Below are 18,816 nucleotides of genomic sequence, written 5' to 3' on the forward strand. Positions count from 1 at the left end.
ATCCATTACAAATTACTGACAACAATGTTCCATTCATCACACACACATACAATTACACCTCAATTTAAGGTAGTTGAAAGTTCAAAGTTAAAGGTAATGTTTTTAGTTTTTTTTTTTCTCAGTGCAGTTTTAACTTGTATTACAAACATTTTGAAACAAAGCAAAAACAATCTTATTTAGGGTATGCTTCTTGTAAACAGTGGAGGTAGCAGTACAATTAATAAGTATGGCACTGGGTTGGCCGCACATGTTTCCAATGTTTTTTTATCACACTGTAATGGCGCTTTTCCACTGCGTGGTACGGCACGGCTCGGTTCGGCTCGGTTTGAGTTTCCACTGCAGTTTAGTATCGCTTTAGAATAGGCAGGATTATTCACATGTCGTTATAGTTGCGCCGCCTCTATTGCCGCGACTCCTGAAAAACTTTTTCATTCCGCTTCGCCCCATTAAGCTCTCGCTGGATCCGCTCCTCTGCTATCAACGAGAGGAACGTCTGTACTTCCGCAACAGGGGGAACAGCCACTTTTTGGTTGTTAAAAAAAGGAGCGCTCATTCAAAACAGTTGCGTTCGATCCTTCACTGGCTGTGCTGATTTAAATCTAGCGGTTCTGTTGTGTTTGGGTTGCAACTTCAGTGACGCAGGTAGTGACGATTCTCTCCGGCCAATCCGTGATCAGCACAGTTTACACGTCACGTTTTGGTAACGGTACGGTACGCTTGGAACCCCAACCGAGGTGGTACTAAAAAAAGTACCAGGTACCAGGTACTGTACCCAGTGGAAAACCCCCAAAAAGTGAACCTACCGAGCCGTACCATGCAGTGGAAAAGCGCCATAAGTGTTCTTCACAGTATTAGGGTAATCCAAATGTACTGTACCAGTGATCCAAACATAGCACATGGCAGTCCGGAAGCAAATGGCTGAGGTAGACCCTGGAGACTGTTCTTTGCAGTACTACCCTGAACAATGATGGTAAAAGACACAGGGTCAAGGCAGAGAAGATTTGGAGAAGTACTTCATCTTCAATGATAGTCAGCAACCCAACAGATACCAGTGCCCAGACTGCATCAACATCAGACACCTGTATAAAACCAAATAAAAACAATATTAGTAGGGAAATATGGATGATAAGTTATCAGTGTTATCTGTCCTGCCTACACTACCATGCCATTGGGTTAGTTCACCCAAACTTGACATTTTTGTGATAATTTACTCAAACATGACTTTTTGGAACACAGATAAAGACATTTTCAGTGAAATCCAATATAAAGTAGGGCTGTGCGATTTGGGGGAAAATATCAAATTGCAATTTTTTTGACAGATATTGCGATTGCGATTTGATTTGCGATTTTAAATTTGCAAAGTCAAGCTTCAGCTCAATATTGCCAATAATGTGCAGCACAGTATGGGTATCATTACCCTGCTGAAAAAAAACAATAGAAACCATCACAGAAATTCTTATAGTTTCCATTAAACCATTACAAAATTCCTTTTTGTTTTGGGCATTACTCCAATAGGAATTACTGTTGTTCTATTGGTTGCCATCTGCCAGATTACATCCCACCAATAGAATCCATTAAATAGACACTGTTATAGTTTACATTAAAACCAATACAATTCCCATTATAACCCTGAAATTCATTACATTTGTTATTGTGTTTTGGGAGGGGTTCTATTGTTCGGGGTTTTTTTCAGCAGTCAAGATTATAATGGTATAACTACTTTTACAGAATTAACTTAATTACTGAATTTCACAGAAAATGTGTTTATTTTTTTTTATAAATAAAGAACTGTATTTCTTAAGTCAATTATTAAAGTATAACATTAATTTATTCATTTTAAGAGCAAGTGGAAAATGTGCTGAATGTTTCATTTCATCCAAGTGAAATTAGCAAGCAGTTAGACTGAATTTACATTCGTAAATTTACATTCATTTTTGTTGCTTAACCATTCCATTTTGTGCTGATCCGGCCCAAGCCGATACGGATCAGAGCCGCTTTTCCACTGTCAGGCCAAACCATTTTTGTTGCTTAACCATTCCATTTTGTGCTGATCCGGCCCAAGCCGATACGGATATGGTTGATTTTTCACTGTTGGGCTGTTAACAGAGCTCTTTGGAATGCAACATAAATGTGTCAGTCGTTACCTTATTAATGCAAGAGTTAGAATACGGTCGTAGATGTAAATAGCACACGCTATGAAAAATTAAATATTTATTTTAATTTTACTATTAACTTGTTTACTTTGCTCAAATAGCACGCTTGGCCAGCTACAGAGAAACTGTTGGCTAAGCAAAATACAAATGAGAATCCTGAGCAGCGACGTCACTCCAGGCATTCTACAGCACAGTTCAGCGTGTTCGGCTAATAATTCCAGATCAAGAATGGTTTGTGATCAGACTATGCCTAACCAAGTTCAAGTGGAAATATAACTGAAACTGCTCCTTACCATTCACTGAATAGTTTGGCCCAAAAGTAGATTACACGGCTCCATTCATACGGATTTATTCTATGGTTTCTTGGGTGTCAGAGTTTTGAAGTTCATGTCTTGAAGATGCACACTTTTTTATGGGATGGAATGACGGGAGGGAGATTAAGTGGCATCATTTTCATTTTTTGTTGAACTAGGTATATAATCAACATTAATCTTTATAAAAGTATCTCAGTAATTTACCAGCAAATTCACAGGAAATTTTCCCAAAATGTTGTGCTTCTTTAAGGTGGAGCTATGAGAACTTACAAAGCGGGTTAGTTGTAGAAGTATGTGGGGTGATCATGAAGTAAAACAGGTCAGCCTCAGATGGCTGTGCACTGCTGGGTTCTAGAAGTAAAAAAAAAAAAGAAAAGCATTACAGTACAAATATGTTTGTCAAAGTGTCAATGAAGTCAATGACATGGTTTATTTTAAATATCATTATTAAATATAATAAAAAACATTTAAGGTAGCAACATTCATTTTTAAGGGTTGTAGGGTGTGAAGTGTTTTCTTAGATCTGTGAAAAACATAAAAGAAATACAGTGGTTACATGTATACTTCATCCGCAAGAAATTATTTGAAAAATAATTTAATATTGTAAATAAAGTGTAGCACATGATTGAGTCAAAAACTGCTCTACTGCTGTATATGAGATTAAAAGTGAAATACCTTACCTTCAGTGTACTGAGGCCGAAACAGTACGGTGTTCACCAGACTGCTGTTCAGAGAAGACCGCTGCCACAAGCACTTGTCCTAAATATGACAAATAATTCTTCAGTTAAAGGCAAGCTCCACTACTGTTGTGAATTGTAGATTACAGACACATTCATTCCTTGCTATTTGCATACTTTACAAGAAAGAAAGAACATTTCTATACATATCTACTTGAGGCCTCAGTCATAAAAGCAGTTGAAAAGCAGCATTCTCTCTGTATTACAGTAGTAGGTGTTTCAACACAGCAAAGCAGTAATTACTGCAAGACAAAGAGCTCATTCAGTTTAAACCTGAAATGTGTGATCACGTGATGACTATGATTGTGATGTATTAAAAATATTGACAATAACATGGTTAACTTAAAAATAACTTCAGTGACCAAAGCCTCTAACACTAAATTATAGTGTTAACACTGCAAAAGATTACAGTAAACAATGAATTATCAGTGGCACATAAAGATTGACTTTAAAACCTACTGTGAGCTCATCTTGAGGACTTTTGGCATGTTCTTGAATTGTACCTCTGACTTTTCTTTTTTTTTAACTAGCTACACATTTTTCAGTTTGAAAAGTTTTTTTAAAAAGTCTTAAATTCGCCAAAAAAGTTCTGTATTTCTAGTCTTTTTTCTAACAGAAGAAGAGCAAAGATCTTTGGTCAGTCAGTTAAAATTAGCAGCACACAGAAAGATACATTGATTGACACAATTATTTTTTTGAACCTTACCTTATTATTATTGTATAGAAGTAATCAGTCTTTGTCCAGTGGTAAAAATGCAAGCAGTCTCAGCAAATTCGGCGCACAAATTCAAAAACCCGTTGCTTGTTGCGCATGATCTGAAACCTTCCGTACTTCTTCTTCTGTTGTTTTGTTGCACATTAGCAACACATTAGCGCACTGCTGCCTCCCACTGGTGTATTAATGTCACCGGTTTTGTTGTGGCTACATGAATATTTTAAGTAAGAGTTACTCATTGCAGCAAGTAAGTTGTTTTATTGGTAAAAATGCAAGCAGTCTCAGCAAATTCGGCGCACAAATTCAAAAACCCGTTGCTTGTTGCGCATGATCTGAAACCTTCCGTACTTCTTCTTCTGTTGTTTTGTTGCACATTAGCAACACATTAGCGCACTGCTGCCTCCCACTGGTGTATTAATGTCACCGGTTTTGTTGTGGCTACATGAATATTTTAAGTAAGAGTTACTCATTGCAGCAAGTAAGTTGTTTTATTAGCTGTTACTTAATAAAACCGAGTAAGTATAACAGCTAAGTAAAGATAACTAATTATATCCAAGTAAGGTAAACTATTGGATTTTACAGTGTACAGTAGATAAACCATTACACCTATGGAGAGTACCCACAAGGATAGCTGACCAGACTGTGTGTGTGTGTGTGTGTGCATAAAGATTTATTTGCAGCAAGATTGACGACTGGCACTGTGATTTATGTCTTGAACATTATTAAAGTTATCAGAATCAATTTCCTATGTGTTCTGTTTTATTATGCATGCTTCATAAGTGCATGAAAATAAAAGTGTATAATAAATTAAGCTTTAGCGTTAGTTCTGGCAGGTCAGGTGAGTCAAGCTTGCATCAGCTGATTCTCAGCTGATCACATCTACCTATAGGAATACGACACCTATCGCGGCATTCCTATATAAGCTGTATTCAGTATTATTCAGCAGCTTTTCAGCTTGCTCCGGAGCAAATTACCCCTCTCCATCCCCAGCTCCACCTTTCGCCACAGTCAGGACTTGGCTTTCTGATATTCCTTGCTAATCAGACTCCTTTATCTTGAATAAAGTGTTACACTTAAATATCATTAAGTACATTAATGATATCTGCCTTGTTCTGTTCTGTTAACCCTGGGGGGGTTATTATTGCTGCTCTCACTGCTCATTCATGACAGGCTGCATGGATGGGCAGGGAGGTTTTGCCCAGAACAGAACCATACCGCCAAACCAAACTTTATGCTAAGTATCTATCATTTTGACGATAGTGGTCCAGACAGAACCAGTGTTAGGTAATGCATTACAAGGAACGCAAGGTATGTAATCAGATTACTTTTTAGTAGTAAAGTAATGCATTACTTTTTAATTTACAAGAAAATATTGGAGTTACTTTTTCAAATAAGTAACATCAGTTACTTTGTTTTCCCATTTATTGACTGACAGCTCTCCCGTCCCCATATTGAGAGAAATCAGGAGTAAGTGCAGAGGTGTTGTGTGAACATGATGCTTAGTTCTAGACTAAATGTGAACATGCATTTACTCACTTGCACAAAAACAGATTCAGTTTTCCTCAAAATGGATAAAAACAGTGAAATGCAAACTCAGAATATGATGCAAAACTGCAATAATTAAATATGTTAAATAACACAAATATCCTTTATGCATTTAGTCCCATTTTATTAACTAATGTCTTTTCTGCTGACCTTTGATGATCATATTCAATAATACTAATAAGCAAAAATGACTTTAAATTTACATTTCCTTCAGCCTGAGGCACATTCATTTCACTTTTGTGTGAAAGGGTTTTTACATTTGTCAGAAATAGGAACTATTTTATATTCAAAACAAGTAATTTTACATAATATTTAATCAAAATATAATTGCTTTCCAGGAAATAACCTTTCTTTTTCAGTGACGTGAACTTAGAGCAGGCTGATGGATGATGTTAACCAATAATTTAACCATTGTTTTAACCAATTCTGGTTTGTAACACCCAGCTTTCAAGGTCTGATCAATTCCGGATGGATAAAATCAAGTCCCGACCTGATTTATGTGCAGAAAACATCATTTGAACATCATTTGAATTACCTTTAGATAATCTAAACATACTAATTATGAAGTATTTTAGCACCATTTATTGGTGTTTAACTGCTACACTGCCTGATCATTTGTACCAGTGAGTTTCTAAACAGTGTTTAATTGTATGATTCTTCTAATAGGGGCCTTGGAGGCAAATCTTATGACATCTTTCTTACTGGATATTATAGGCACCTCAGGACGCCATCTGTACAGCCAGCTTGGCTTCTCTCATTAGATCTCCATCATCTATTGCGGACGACATGTTCACAGCCAAAACATCTGTCTTTACTGTACATCGTGTTTGTTGGGGAACTATAATCCAAGCTGGTCTCTAGACACAAATAGAGTAAATTCACTAACAGGGGAACTACTGTATCCTTAAGATTTAAATGGGTAGTTCACCATATCATTCCAAAGTCCAAACTTGATATTCATTCTTCTGTGGAACACAAAAGAAGATATTTTGGAGAATGTTGATAACCAAACAGTTGGTGACCACTGACTTTCACGGTTTATGGACAAAAAAAATCTTATATATATCTTCTTTTATGTTTCACACACTGTAAAAAAATAAATAAATGACTGGGTAAGGTTAAGAAAATTCCAATGCAACTTGCAATTTGTAATATTACTAAAATAACACTAAAATTGGTGATTTAAATTTGATTGTTCACTAAATGCATCATCAAGGCAAGTAAAGATTTCATATTCAGCAATTTTTCAGTTATTACTACAATAAATTGATCCACCATTTTACCAGTTTAAAGCCATATATAGAGACTTACTAGACACTTATAGACACAAATAGAGTAAATTCACTAACAGGGGAACTACTGTATCCTTAAGATTTAAATGGATAGTTCACCATATCATTCCAAAGTCCAAACTTGATATTCATTCTTCTGTGGAACACAAAAGAAGATATTTTGGAGAATGTTGATAACCAAACAGTTGGTGACCACTGACTTTCACGGTTTATGGACAAAAAAAATCTTATATATATCTTCTTTTATGTTTCACACACTGTAAAAAAATAAATAAATGACTGGGTAAGGTTAAGAAAATTCCAATGCAACTTGCAATTTGTAATATTACTAAAATAACACTAAAATTGGTGATTTAAATTTGATTGTTCACTAAATGCATCATCAAGGCAAGTAAAGATTTCATATTCAGCAATTTTTCAGTTATTACTACAATAAATTGATCCACCATTTTACCAGTTTAAAGCCATATATAGAGACTTACTAGACACTTAAAATGTTAAAGGTCACATATTTTACACCTTTCTGGAGTTTTATTTTAGGTTTTGATGTCCTTAAGAATATATATATCTGCGGTATAAGTACCAAAAACCATCTCTATATATATTTTTACAGCTCCTTTCTCAGGAGCTCTGCTGAGAACAGGTTGATTTTGGCCTGTCTAATTAATATTCATGTGCCTCTCTTCTGATTGGCCTGTTGTTTTCTGAGTGACGCATGGCCAGGCCAACCACAGGTAACTAGGGTCAGCCGACGTCACAGCGCTAGCTGGAGGCAGCAAAACAAAGGGGAAACTGGAGGTGGCCCATTCAAACCAGAGCAGATTCGGATACATAAGGAGCTTAAAATATCATCTTGTTGTGATGTTGGGTGCCAGAATCAACGTAATACAGCCTCAAATTAGAAATTTGATCGTATATATCTGCTGCCGCTGCCAGACAAAAAACCGACGACAGCTGTGGTTAAACGTGATTAAACGAACAGACTGGACAGAAACGATCGTCAAAAATGCTCGCGTTTGCAGCTCACACTTCTTATCAGAAAAGGTTCAATATAGTATTGTCTTTTGTTGTTATGGGTGCAGATTTCTTGCCATATGCATCTCACGACTATGTCCTGTATGAAAATGTCTGTGTGCATTTGTGTAAAACAACAAACTGACGATTTATATATAATCATTTGTAATTGTATATACATTGTTGTGATTAATTGTGGCTGGAACAATAATGTAGCTGTAAAAATAGTTGCTTGCTGAAATTGAAATGTATATACATCTTCATCATGTGTAGATAGACACGGTGAGTTTGTTACTATACACATTAGATGTGATCCACCTCATAGTAACAATCCTGTCAGATCGAGTGAGAGTGTTTGATCTGGTTTCGTGGTTAAAGTTAACCTTTTCGACATGTTTCCGTGTTGTCGTTGCTCAGCAATGGCATGGACGCGATGTTGTCTGGGGGGTTGGCAAAAGGAGAGTGGGACGGTGGGCGGTGCTCGGGGTGGTGACTGAAGGCGGTGACTGTGTAGTTCTGACGTCAACTTTGTACGGAAGTCACAACATTTCGTGAAAAATCACAGCTACTTTATGCAGGCTGTGTGCATTTTACTGTGGACCGACTGTTTTGAAACTTATACTCTAAAAAATGCTGGGTTGTTTTAACCCAACTTTGGGTGACATATGGAGTAACCCAACTTTTGGGTTAAAAATGTAATAAAAAAATGTAACCCAACAGTTGGGTTAGTCCATATTTGACCCAAAGTTGGGTTAAAACAACCCAGCATTTTTTAAAGTGTATATGGTAGTTACACAGCACCTAGACCTAAAGCCAGGAAATGTCAGTTTTGACAATATGGGACCTTTAAGCAAACTATGCTATCTTTGTTTGTGAAAGAACAATAATCCTACTAAATGTTGTAGAAAATGTTGTACAGACCTCAACACAAACGCACAAACATGAAGAACAGTGACAATCAACAAAGGCAAAAAGATGAGCACAACACAACAAATAAATATATTTTTTAAACAGTGAAGCTCAATGAAAGATCTGAAACAGAAAATATATTTAGTTTAAACCTTCATAAACCAAAATATATTTCAAAATGTATTTCAGGGGCAAGAAAATACATTTCCAGTCAGTAGACTGCATATAGGCTAAATGTAAATGCGGATGGACTAGCCTACTAGAGATCAAAACTATTTATAATGATTTAACTATGTTTAATTTTTAATACACTGTAATATTGTATTTCTTTTGGAACATTGTTAATTATTTTCTTTGCTAATTTTTTTTTGATGTGTCATATGTTCACACACATTACAGACAACAAACAAATATATATATATATATATATATATATATATGTGTGTGTGTGTATTTTAGAAATTATATTTGCATGAATATATTTTGATACATATTTTAGCAATGTATTTCTTGGTCATTTTTTTGTAAAATATATATTATTTGCTGGATGGAAGTATTTATGACTCAAAAGGTTTTGTAAACTGGAAAACACATACTTGCTTTTTTACAGTGCAGAAGAAAGAAAGTCATACAGGTTTGGAACGACATGAGGGTGAGTAGGTTTTTTTGGGTGAACTATCCCTTCAACACTTTTCACGTAAATCTCACCCGTGTTTTAAACATGTTAGATTATAGAAGATCATATCAACCCGCATTAACTTTATCTGCCTTCTATGGTGTTTTCCCTCCACTGTTGACCCCTTCAGTGATTTAAGGTTGAAATGTAAGTACTGTGTAGTCATTGGTCCATCTGAGTGCTTGTCATTATGGATGCTCTGGCTCCAGTCCAGGCCCCGAGGGCTGCTGTCACGGACATCATCAGGACTTCCTCTTCTTGAGCAGCAGGGCCCCTGCCAACACTACAGCCACAACAGGGGGGTTAAACCAACTAAAGACTACTCAGCTTGTCAGCTTTGAGCTTATAGAATCTTTCAGCTTGACATTACGCAACCCTGCAATCATTAGAAATCTTCACACTGACTCCATAGGACATTTTCTGTGCGTCACCAAAGCAATCAAGCTAATAAATCAAATCACCTGCTGCAATCACATGCACTATTCATTTCTATTGTACTAACGACTTAATTGTACTTCAAATAATTGCGCAGACGCACACAGGCAACACATAGTCCTGTGCAGACATAACTGCAAATAAGCACGGGCCAGAACGGTGTCTCTCCGGAGTATTTCTGAGGATAATAAACAATAGCAGCTCGCATTTGTCTCACCAAACTGCCAGGCGCGATGGTGTGCCTCCCCGCCGTAATTTATGCAGGGCTGAAAGCCGTTCCAGCGCGGATCAGGCCTTCTGCTGGTTTCACTCATCCTGGTGCCCAGACCTGCTCTCTTGTTCCTCCAAACAACTGTGACTGTTTTAATTCTGCTCACTGATTAGCCCGAATCAATTAAAATCGCCATGCTGGGCCCAACAGCAGCACAGCATGGGGCACTTAGAAACACATTCATCAGTCCCGGCCTCTTAATCATGCTTTAATTACAGCACGGCTCTAGAGAGATGGAGGGCTACATTAGTGCAGCGCTGCTTGTTCCCGCTAGGCCAACGGTAAAGTTGCCTCACTTGAGCAAAATAGTTCACTTCTAATGGCTGTAATTGGCGAATCGTAATTTTTTCAGCCAGGTAATAAAGTTTGAAGTAGGAGCCATTCGACAAGACAAGCTGACATTTTTTGCAAAACGCTACTTCGGCTGTTGAACTAATTTCAGGTGGATTTTAAACACATACGGCTTTTGCTAAACAAAATCAACCTCGTTTGACTAAACATGAGGTACTCGGGATCGGTTTCAGAAACTGAATACAATACACTTTGTTTTCGCTCCTGACAGAGAACGACCTAAAGCTAAATTTATGTAGGGTATCACCAAAGACAACGTTATTTGAAGGCAAATCAATAATTGTGGTTTGTCAATTAAAGCTGCTTTTACTCTAATCCTCCCCTCACTGTGGAAAGACTCCGGCATAAAGGGGAAAAAAGTGAATCGCTTTAATGCCATCTAATGACGTTACCTCCAAAAGGATGTTGAACTAATTTCAGGTGGATTTTAAACACATACGGCTTTTGCTAAACACAATCAACCTCGTTTGACTAAACATGAGGTACTCGGGATCGGTTTCAGAAACTGAATACAATACACTTTGTTTTCGCTCCTGACAGAGAACGACCTAAAGCTAAATTTATGTAGGGTATCACCAAAGACAACGTTATTTGAAGGCAAATCAATAATTGTGGTTTGTCAATTAAAGCTGCTTTTACTTTAACCCCCCCTCACTGTGGAAAGACTCCGGCATAAAGGGGAATAAAGTGAATCGCTTTAATGCCATCTAATGACGTTACCTCTAAAATAGCCCCATACTGCTGGGAACAAGCTAATCCATGCCTGCTCCTTTTCTAGTGGTGGTTTTCAAACCAGCCGCCACTCCTCCCACTCCTAAACCTCTCCTGGAGAGCCAACACAATAGACACCTGCAGGAGCCGCCGTCATCCCAGGTTCCCAAAACAACTCACTCATTACGAACGGCAGGACCGGAGCTCGCTGTATTATCAGCAGTGATTAGTGCAGCGCTCACGATCGCTTCCTAGCCTTCAGCTCTGCGGTGAGTGGACATTCCAGCGTTTGCGTGGCCTTTCATCTGGTCATCGCTTTCATGGCATGGGGTGTGATATGAAAACATGCCTGCCCTGAAAGACCAGTTAAAGGTGCACTTCATATATGTATTGTGAATCGGATGCATCGTCCTCATTTTATCACGTAAATAAATGAATGGTACTTTCTAAAACTATTTTAAAATCCTTTACACTCACATGAGATCAACAATCTGGTCTTTGTAGCTAAATAAAAACGTTATTTAAGATAGATCGTGTCGCCTCCAGTGTTATGATAGAATACCATTATAGTTTTATTTATATTCTGAATGCATTTTTAATTCTAGCTAAAGTTTTTGTGATTTTGTTGTATGTTTTCCTTTTTTAGTAGTTTTAGTTTTTTATATTTATAGTTTTTTTTTGTTTTTTCAGTTTTATTTTAGTTTAACTAAATTAAAATGAGAAATGTTGCCCTGTCAGCTAGCTGAAATAAAATGTTTTTTATTTCAGTTAACGTTTATTTTATTTTAAGTAATAAAAATGTTTTTTTATGGTTTTAATTTTAGTTTCCGCTTTAGTTAATTATATCAACCCTGGTCACCTCGTGACAACCTTAATTGACTTGAGGTTGAAATAAAAATCATGAAAAAATAAATATTGCCTGGGCAACTAACTGAAATAAAGTAAACTGAAATACTAAAATATTACTAAAATAGTACTTTAAAAAACTAATAGAAAAGGCAAAAGCACGTAAAATTAAAATCACAAACTTAAACTAAAATTTAAATATAAAAATAGAATCTAGTTCAGAATATGAATAAATACTATTATACTACATAAACAATTCTAAAACAACACTTTAATGTTGAGATCACATGACCAGACAAATACTACTCGCTTAATAAATCTTTCTGTTATTGGACACTATTGCTCACTGAATAAATTAATCATGGCTGACTGCTAATAGCTCATTACTTTTTTTATTTACAATTTTTTCTAATTTTAAAAATGTCTAATTACTCAGAGAAATGGGTCTGTTTTTGACCGTCCAATCCAATCTCATTCATGCATCCTTTTGCCACAGGCCTCTTTAGCTCTCAACCATTCAGAGCCTGAAAAGACGACAGATTAAAGCTTTCCTTTAGCTGTCCCTACATAAGCCTGTCTTCCTCTGAAAGCCCCAGGGCTTTGATGACTCACTTTTGTGACAGGTGGAATGGACATAAAGGATTCAGGAAATTAAGATATTTAAGAAGATATTCTTAGATTCTTCTCCCTTTTTTGCATCAAAAGCTGAAACAGATTGGGAGTTAATTGGTCACATGAATTTATGCCTGAGAAAATATTTACTTCAAGTCATATGTTGGCAGTTCACTTTGTGTGACATTTAGTGTGAGATCTATGCTTCTCCAAATACTTTCAGCGGATTCACACACACAGAACGTCCAATCACAGTCCGTATCCCACCACTTTTGGGAGTTGTCTGGAGAGAGTTATTTCAGAGTGTCGGCGGTGGAGGTAGAGCATCCCTGTGTGCCAAGAAAAGCCCTCGCAAGGGAAGAGCGGAGGACAGATGGCCCTTCCATGTGAAAACAGTGTTTGGTGTGCTGCAAGAGAGACTCTGGAGATAGTTTGGACTTTTCAGCAAGTTAAAAGTCAGAGAAAGCAGATGCTTCTGCATATGGTTTCATTCAAATGATTCATTTCATTAGTGGGATTAATGCCCTAAAAGTTATTAGGATTTATTTATTTACTTGATTGGTTCTTCCTGCCCTTCTCTCAGGGTGCCTATGTGTTTATCGACCATAGCTAGCTAGCTAGCTGATTAGATAGTTAGTTAGCTAGCTATTTTTTTTACTCAGTTTTTGCCATTCTGTCAAGGTCCCTTTGTGTTTACAATCAGATCACTAGTTAGTTTTTTAGTTTTGCTCTGTTTTAATCCTTCTGTCAAGGTCTATGCTTTATTAGTTAGTTTTTATAGTTGGTTAGTTAGTTAGTTAGTTAGTTAGTTAGTTAGTTAGTTAGTTAGTTAGTTAGTTAGTTTTTACTCTTTTTTACCATTCTGTCAAGGTCCCTTTGTGTTTACAATCAGATCACTAGTTAGTTTTTTAGTTTTGCTCTGTTTTAATCCTTCTGTCAAGGTCTATGCTTTATTAGTTAGTTTTTATAGTTAGTTGGTTAGTTAGTTAGTTAGTTAGTTAGTTAGTTAGTTAGTTAGTTAGTTAGTTAGTTAGTTAGTTAGTTAGTTAGTTAGTTAGTTAGTTAGTTAGTTAGTTAGTTAGTTAGTTTTTACTCTTTTTTACCATTCTGTCAAGGTCCCTTTGTGTTTACAATCAGATCACTAGTTAGTTTTTTAGTTTTGCTCTGTTTTAATCCTTCTGTCAAGGTCTATGCTTTATTAGTTAGTTTTTATAGTTAGTTGGTTAGTTAGTTAGTTAGTTAGTTAGTTAGTTTTTACTCTTTTTTAACCATTCTGTCAAGGTCCCTTTTTGTTTACAATCAGATCACTAGTTAGTACGGAAGTTAGCTTTGCTCTGTTTTAATCCTTCTGTCAGGGCCATTATGTTTTTATCAGCAATAAAGTATACTTAATTAGTTAGTTAGTTAGTTTTTTTTCTGTTTTTACACTTTTGTGAGGTTTATAGAGCATAGGCATCATCTCACTAGTTAGTTATTTCGTTTTTTTAGTTAGTTAGTTAGTTAGTTAGTTAGTTAGTTAGCCATTCCTGTTTCTACCCTTCTGCCAGGGTCAATATGTTTGCCTATGATCAGATTAACTAGTTAAGTTACTATATGCTTTATTAGTTAGTTTTTATAGTTGGTTAGTTAGTTAGTTCGTTTTTACTCAGTTTTTACCATTCTGTCAAGGTCCCTTTGTGTTTACAATCAGATCACTAGTTAGTTTTTTAGTTTTGCTCTGTTTTAATCCTTCTGTCAAGGTATATGCTTTATTAGTTAGTTTTTATAGTTGGTTAGTTAGTTAGTTCGTTTTTACTCAGTTTTTACCATTCTGTCAAGGTCCCTTTTTGTTTACAATCAGATCACTAGTTAGTACGGAAGTTAGGTTTGCTCTGTTTTAATCCTTCTGTCAGGGCCATTATGTTTTTATCAGCAATAAAGTATACTTAATTAGTTAGTTAGTTAGTTTTTTTTCTGTTTTTACACTTTTGTGAGGTTTATAGAGCATAGGCATCATCTCACTAGTTAGTTATTTCGGTTTTTTAGTTAGTTAGTTAGTTAGTTAGTTAGCCATTCCTGTTTCTACCCTTCTGCCAGGGTCAATATGTTTGCCTATGATCAGATTAACTAGTTAAGTTACTAGTAAGTTATTTTAGTAAGATGTGCTCTGTTTTGATCCTTCAATCAGAGTCCTTATGTTTTAATTAAGAATAAGCATCAGCTTACTATGTATTTAATTACACTGAAAAGAATTTGTATAGAATTTACTTTGAAGCAATTTTCACTCAGAAATTGCAAGTAAATTTCACAAATAATTATAAAGAAACAGCAACCCATTGAATTAAACATGGACTTCTTATGATTTTTAGTTAGTTAGTTATTTAGTATTTCCCCTGTTTTGACCCGTCTGTAAGGATCCTTATGCGTTTAGGGAGCACAAAGATCAGATCACTTTGATCTGAAGAATACAACAAGTCAGAGACAAAGAGCACAATATCAGAGACAAGCAGGTAATGAATATGGCATTTACCGCAGAGGAAGTGGGCGTCCCTCATCAAGTGGGCAAACTCTCATTAGAGGCAAATCCTTGACAGATTTCACAAAGCCCCCTTTTGAAGTCTTGGCTCACTCAGATACTGCCATTCAGAGGCTTCAGCTCTAAAGCTCCTCGGAGAGAGCAAAAAAACCCCACATGAAACCATTTCAGAGTAAATCTAAATCTGTGACAAGAAAAAGAAATGAGTTTCATTTAGAGCCATCCTTACACGCTCTTCAACGTACAAACTTTTGTGTGTGCTCTTAGTTGTTAACACTGACAGAGACCGAAAACACATGCGCATCTACAAAATCCAGAGTCATTAGGCAAAATATTATCATTCAGAGTTAACATGGCTGCTCTGGGCAAGGAGTGCGGAAAGTTGCACGCTGGGTAAAAATATCTTCCTCTCCCCGGCAGAGGTGCCAAGCCCCGAGGCAGAGGGGGCGTGGAGTTTGGTGGAGCTTGCCGGCACCTCAGAAAGCCCAGAGCAAACAATCTGTCGTGACAACAAGCTGGTACCTTCATTATCGGCTTCATCGCCCCACACCTTCTCCTCATCAGCAGAGCGGGCTGACAGCTGAGGTGCCAAAGCTAGGCAGGCACTGCTGCGCGGCACTCTGGGAAAGAGACCGTTCCTGGTGTGCCTGATGTCCCAGGTGCTGCAGATCACACTTGCGTACGCAAAAAAAAACTTGCATGCAAAGTTACCACGCGTACACACACACACACACACACACACACACACACACACACACAAACAAACAGACCAGCACAGTAGCTACGGATACTGTTATTCCAAAAACAGTGATTAATCCCGTATACCCATCAAGCTCATTTTGATATGCAGAGAGCAAAAACACTAAGGTGTTCATTTGGATTGTAGACTAAACATCATTCCCTTATTTTAAGTGTGGCACCGTAAATTAATTCCTGCCAATTTGTCTTTGTTGATAATTGGCTTGAGATGACAGGTTTGGTCGGCGTTTAGGTGGAGCAGCGGAACTGCAGCGACAGTGTTTTGTTATGGCCGGGTAATAACTCCACACTCTGTGATCACTGAAAGGTTCCTCACGTATAAGTGTTCCTCGTTTCCTCGAAGTTAAGAGTGTCAGGGGTGTGGGGTCTGAGCCGTTCTCTTCCCCTGGGGCACTGCAGGTGTGTAAGCCGGGTCGACAACACTAGGAGGTTCCCGACATGAAGGAAGAGGAAAATAAACAAAATATGATGCAAGAAGGTCACATTAAAACGCTATGAAAGCCGAACCTGTCAGGCCTCTTTGAGAAGCGAGGGCCCTTTAAATCCGCATAGTGCTGATTCAGTGACTTCAGCCGGCGTGAGAGGAGTGAGAGATGCTTGGGGGAATATGTGTGAATCAGAAAGAATTCCCTAAAGCATGGCATCCGGAGAGAGAGGGCTGGGCCTCCTTGACTAATGTGCCCAGTTTCACACAGCCCATATAACACCTTCACCACCGACACCTGAACTGGCAGCTGAACCCGCACGAGCATGAGTAATAAGAGAAACTCAAAATGCATTGTGTGAATATTAAGTTTTAAGTAAAAAAAAGAAAGAATTAGCTCTGATACAAAGAGGAGCCTCCTGACAGTCACGGTATTTGTCGTTTACGTATGTGCGAGTGTGCATGCGTGTGTTGCATCTTCACTGGCATAAAAACAGCTTGCGAAAGCAGCACGTGCATGAATGTTAATGCACGCTGAGACGCATAAACAGGGCACATCACATTGTGTTTGTCATCCAAGTCACATTCTCACACTGTAAGTTACCCATAAACCTCTGAGATATGTTGATAGGCCTGTCATCATCTTCGCACAATTTTCTTCGCAACTCCATGCAACCTAATTAGAGACCCAAATGTGCCATTGACAAATGCAGAACGTCTCGCAATATTTGAGTACATGAACAATAAATTACCATAAACAATACACTAATAAAACACATTAAACTATGCCATAATCTCAAGCTAATTATGTACAGTCAAAACTAAATAATCACATCAGCCTTTATGAATTCTGAAAAATTAAATAAATTACTTTTATTTGCACTAACAAGGCAGACATGCTACTTGCCGAACAATGCATTCAAAGGCATCGAAGAAAAGACATTCAAATGTTAGTGTTTTCAAAGAAAAATGCCTTTAAGGAGAAAAATATAATTTTTTGTAAAAATAGATTCTGGCTATACTTTTATGGGGGTCATAAAGCAAAATAAATAAACAAAACAATTTTATATATATATATATATATATATATATATATATTACAGAATGACCATGTTTAATATTTAAATAAATATATATTTTGATACATTTTAGTTACTACGGCTTGTTGTTTACATATATTTAGAACATATAATACATATTTGGCATATATTTGAAATACATTTTGGCCAGAAAAAAAAATGTGTTTTGTGAAATGTGCTCTCTAAAGGCATCTATAAAAATAAAATCAGTTATAGACTCTTAATGTTTATAAAAAATTATGTAATATACTATTATTTTTATACATAATATGACATATTAATTAATACATTTTTTTCTTTCTCTTTGGAGTGTTACAAGCTCTTGGTGCATAAAGAAGATCTGTAAAGTTGCAACAAAAGAAGCTCATCGTAAAGAAGCTCATCGGTCTGAAAAGCGAGGTGTGCTTTGATTGGCCAGCTATCCAGTGCGTTGTGATTGGCCGAATACCTCAAGCGTGTGACGGAAATGTTACGCCCCTCACCATATTGTGATGCCCTGTCCGGCCGGAGCAACGATTAAAACCCATTATAAACGAGGCATTTGTTGCATCCAGTGGGGACATAATTACGGATTATAATGACATATACTGTCTTTTTACACGTTGCATCGCATAAAACCAGGGTGTGAACTACGGGGGAGCTAGGGGGGCTCCCCTTAATAAGACATGGGCTCCCCTGAAAACGTGATTTGTGAAGTTTTGGGGGGTCTCAAAAAAAATTGACAATGTGTTATTTTGACGTGCAATTTCAGTTTTGTGTAATGTGATCATCGTGGATTATTATGTGTAAAATTGCAAAAATATCATTCATTCATTCATGCATGACGGCGATTTAAATCTAATTCACTTCAATAAAGATAACTATACATGCAATTCTTGTCATGAGCATCAAGGTGTTGGGGGGCGCTGCAGTGCAAATTCCACTCATGTTTAGTACATGTTAACTCAAAGATTCGTAGAAAAATATTAAAGTTGGACTCTGTCTGTGGTCGATTCTGTGTTAAGGTAAGGCATGTTATTCACAATTATGTGTTGTGGCTGGGTTGTTATAGGTCTGCGTGACTCTCGATGTCTTAGGCCTAATTGAACGGAGGAATTATGGTATTCTTCTGTAGCCTGACAATAAATTGCTTTTTAGTTTTTCAGGTAGGTCTAACAGTAGGGTTAAAATATTTAACTATTTTTTTTTTTTTTTACCAATTATCCAAATAATGTTTAGTCCTAGAAAGCTATTATTATCAGAACACGTGAGCATAACATAGCGGTTAGCAGATCAATGAATGAGAGGGCAGCGTTACCAGAGCTGCCCATATACCACACCATGTTACAGCACAGTAGGGATATTCCAGACAGAAACAATACTGTACTACATCCATGTTTCCTGTCGGCTCAATTTTTGAGTGGATTTTGCTGTTCCGATGAACATGAACGGTATACGAGTGGAGCGACTGAGCGGAGC

The 18,816-nt window shown here is 37.1% G+C and overlaps 1 long non-coding RNA gene across 1 annotated transcript; it reads right to left on the reverse strand.

The window, feature by feature from the left end:
* Positions 1 to 2,951: 2,951 nt before the first annotated feature.
* LOC107567201 (uncharacterized) lies at positions 2,952 to 4,026 on the reverse strand. The gene is made up of 3 exons (XR_001606608.1): positions 3,911 to 4,026; positions 3,148 to 3,226; positions 2,952 to 2,990 (listed from the first exon to the last, which is right to left on the reverse strand). It is a non-coding gene; the product is annotated as an uncharacterized lncRNA (long non-coding RNA).
* Positions 4,027 to 18,816: the final 14,790 nt, after the last annotated feature.

Source organism: Sinocyclocheilus grahami, unplaced genomic scaffold (assembly GCF_001515645.1).
Source record: "Sinocyclocheilus grahami isolate Dianchi unplaced genomic scaffold, SAMN03320097.WGS_v1.1 scaffold1133.1, whole genome shotgun sequence".
NCBI classification, from domain to species: Eukaryota; Metazoa; Chordata; class Actinopteri; order Cypriniformes; family Cyprinidae; genus Sinocyclocheilus; species Sinocyclocheilus grahami.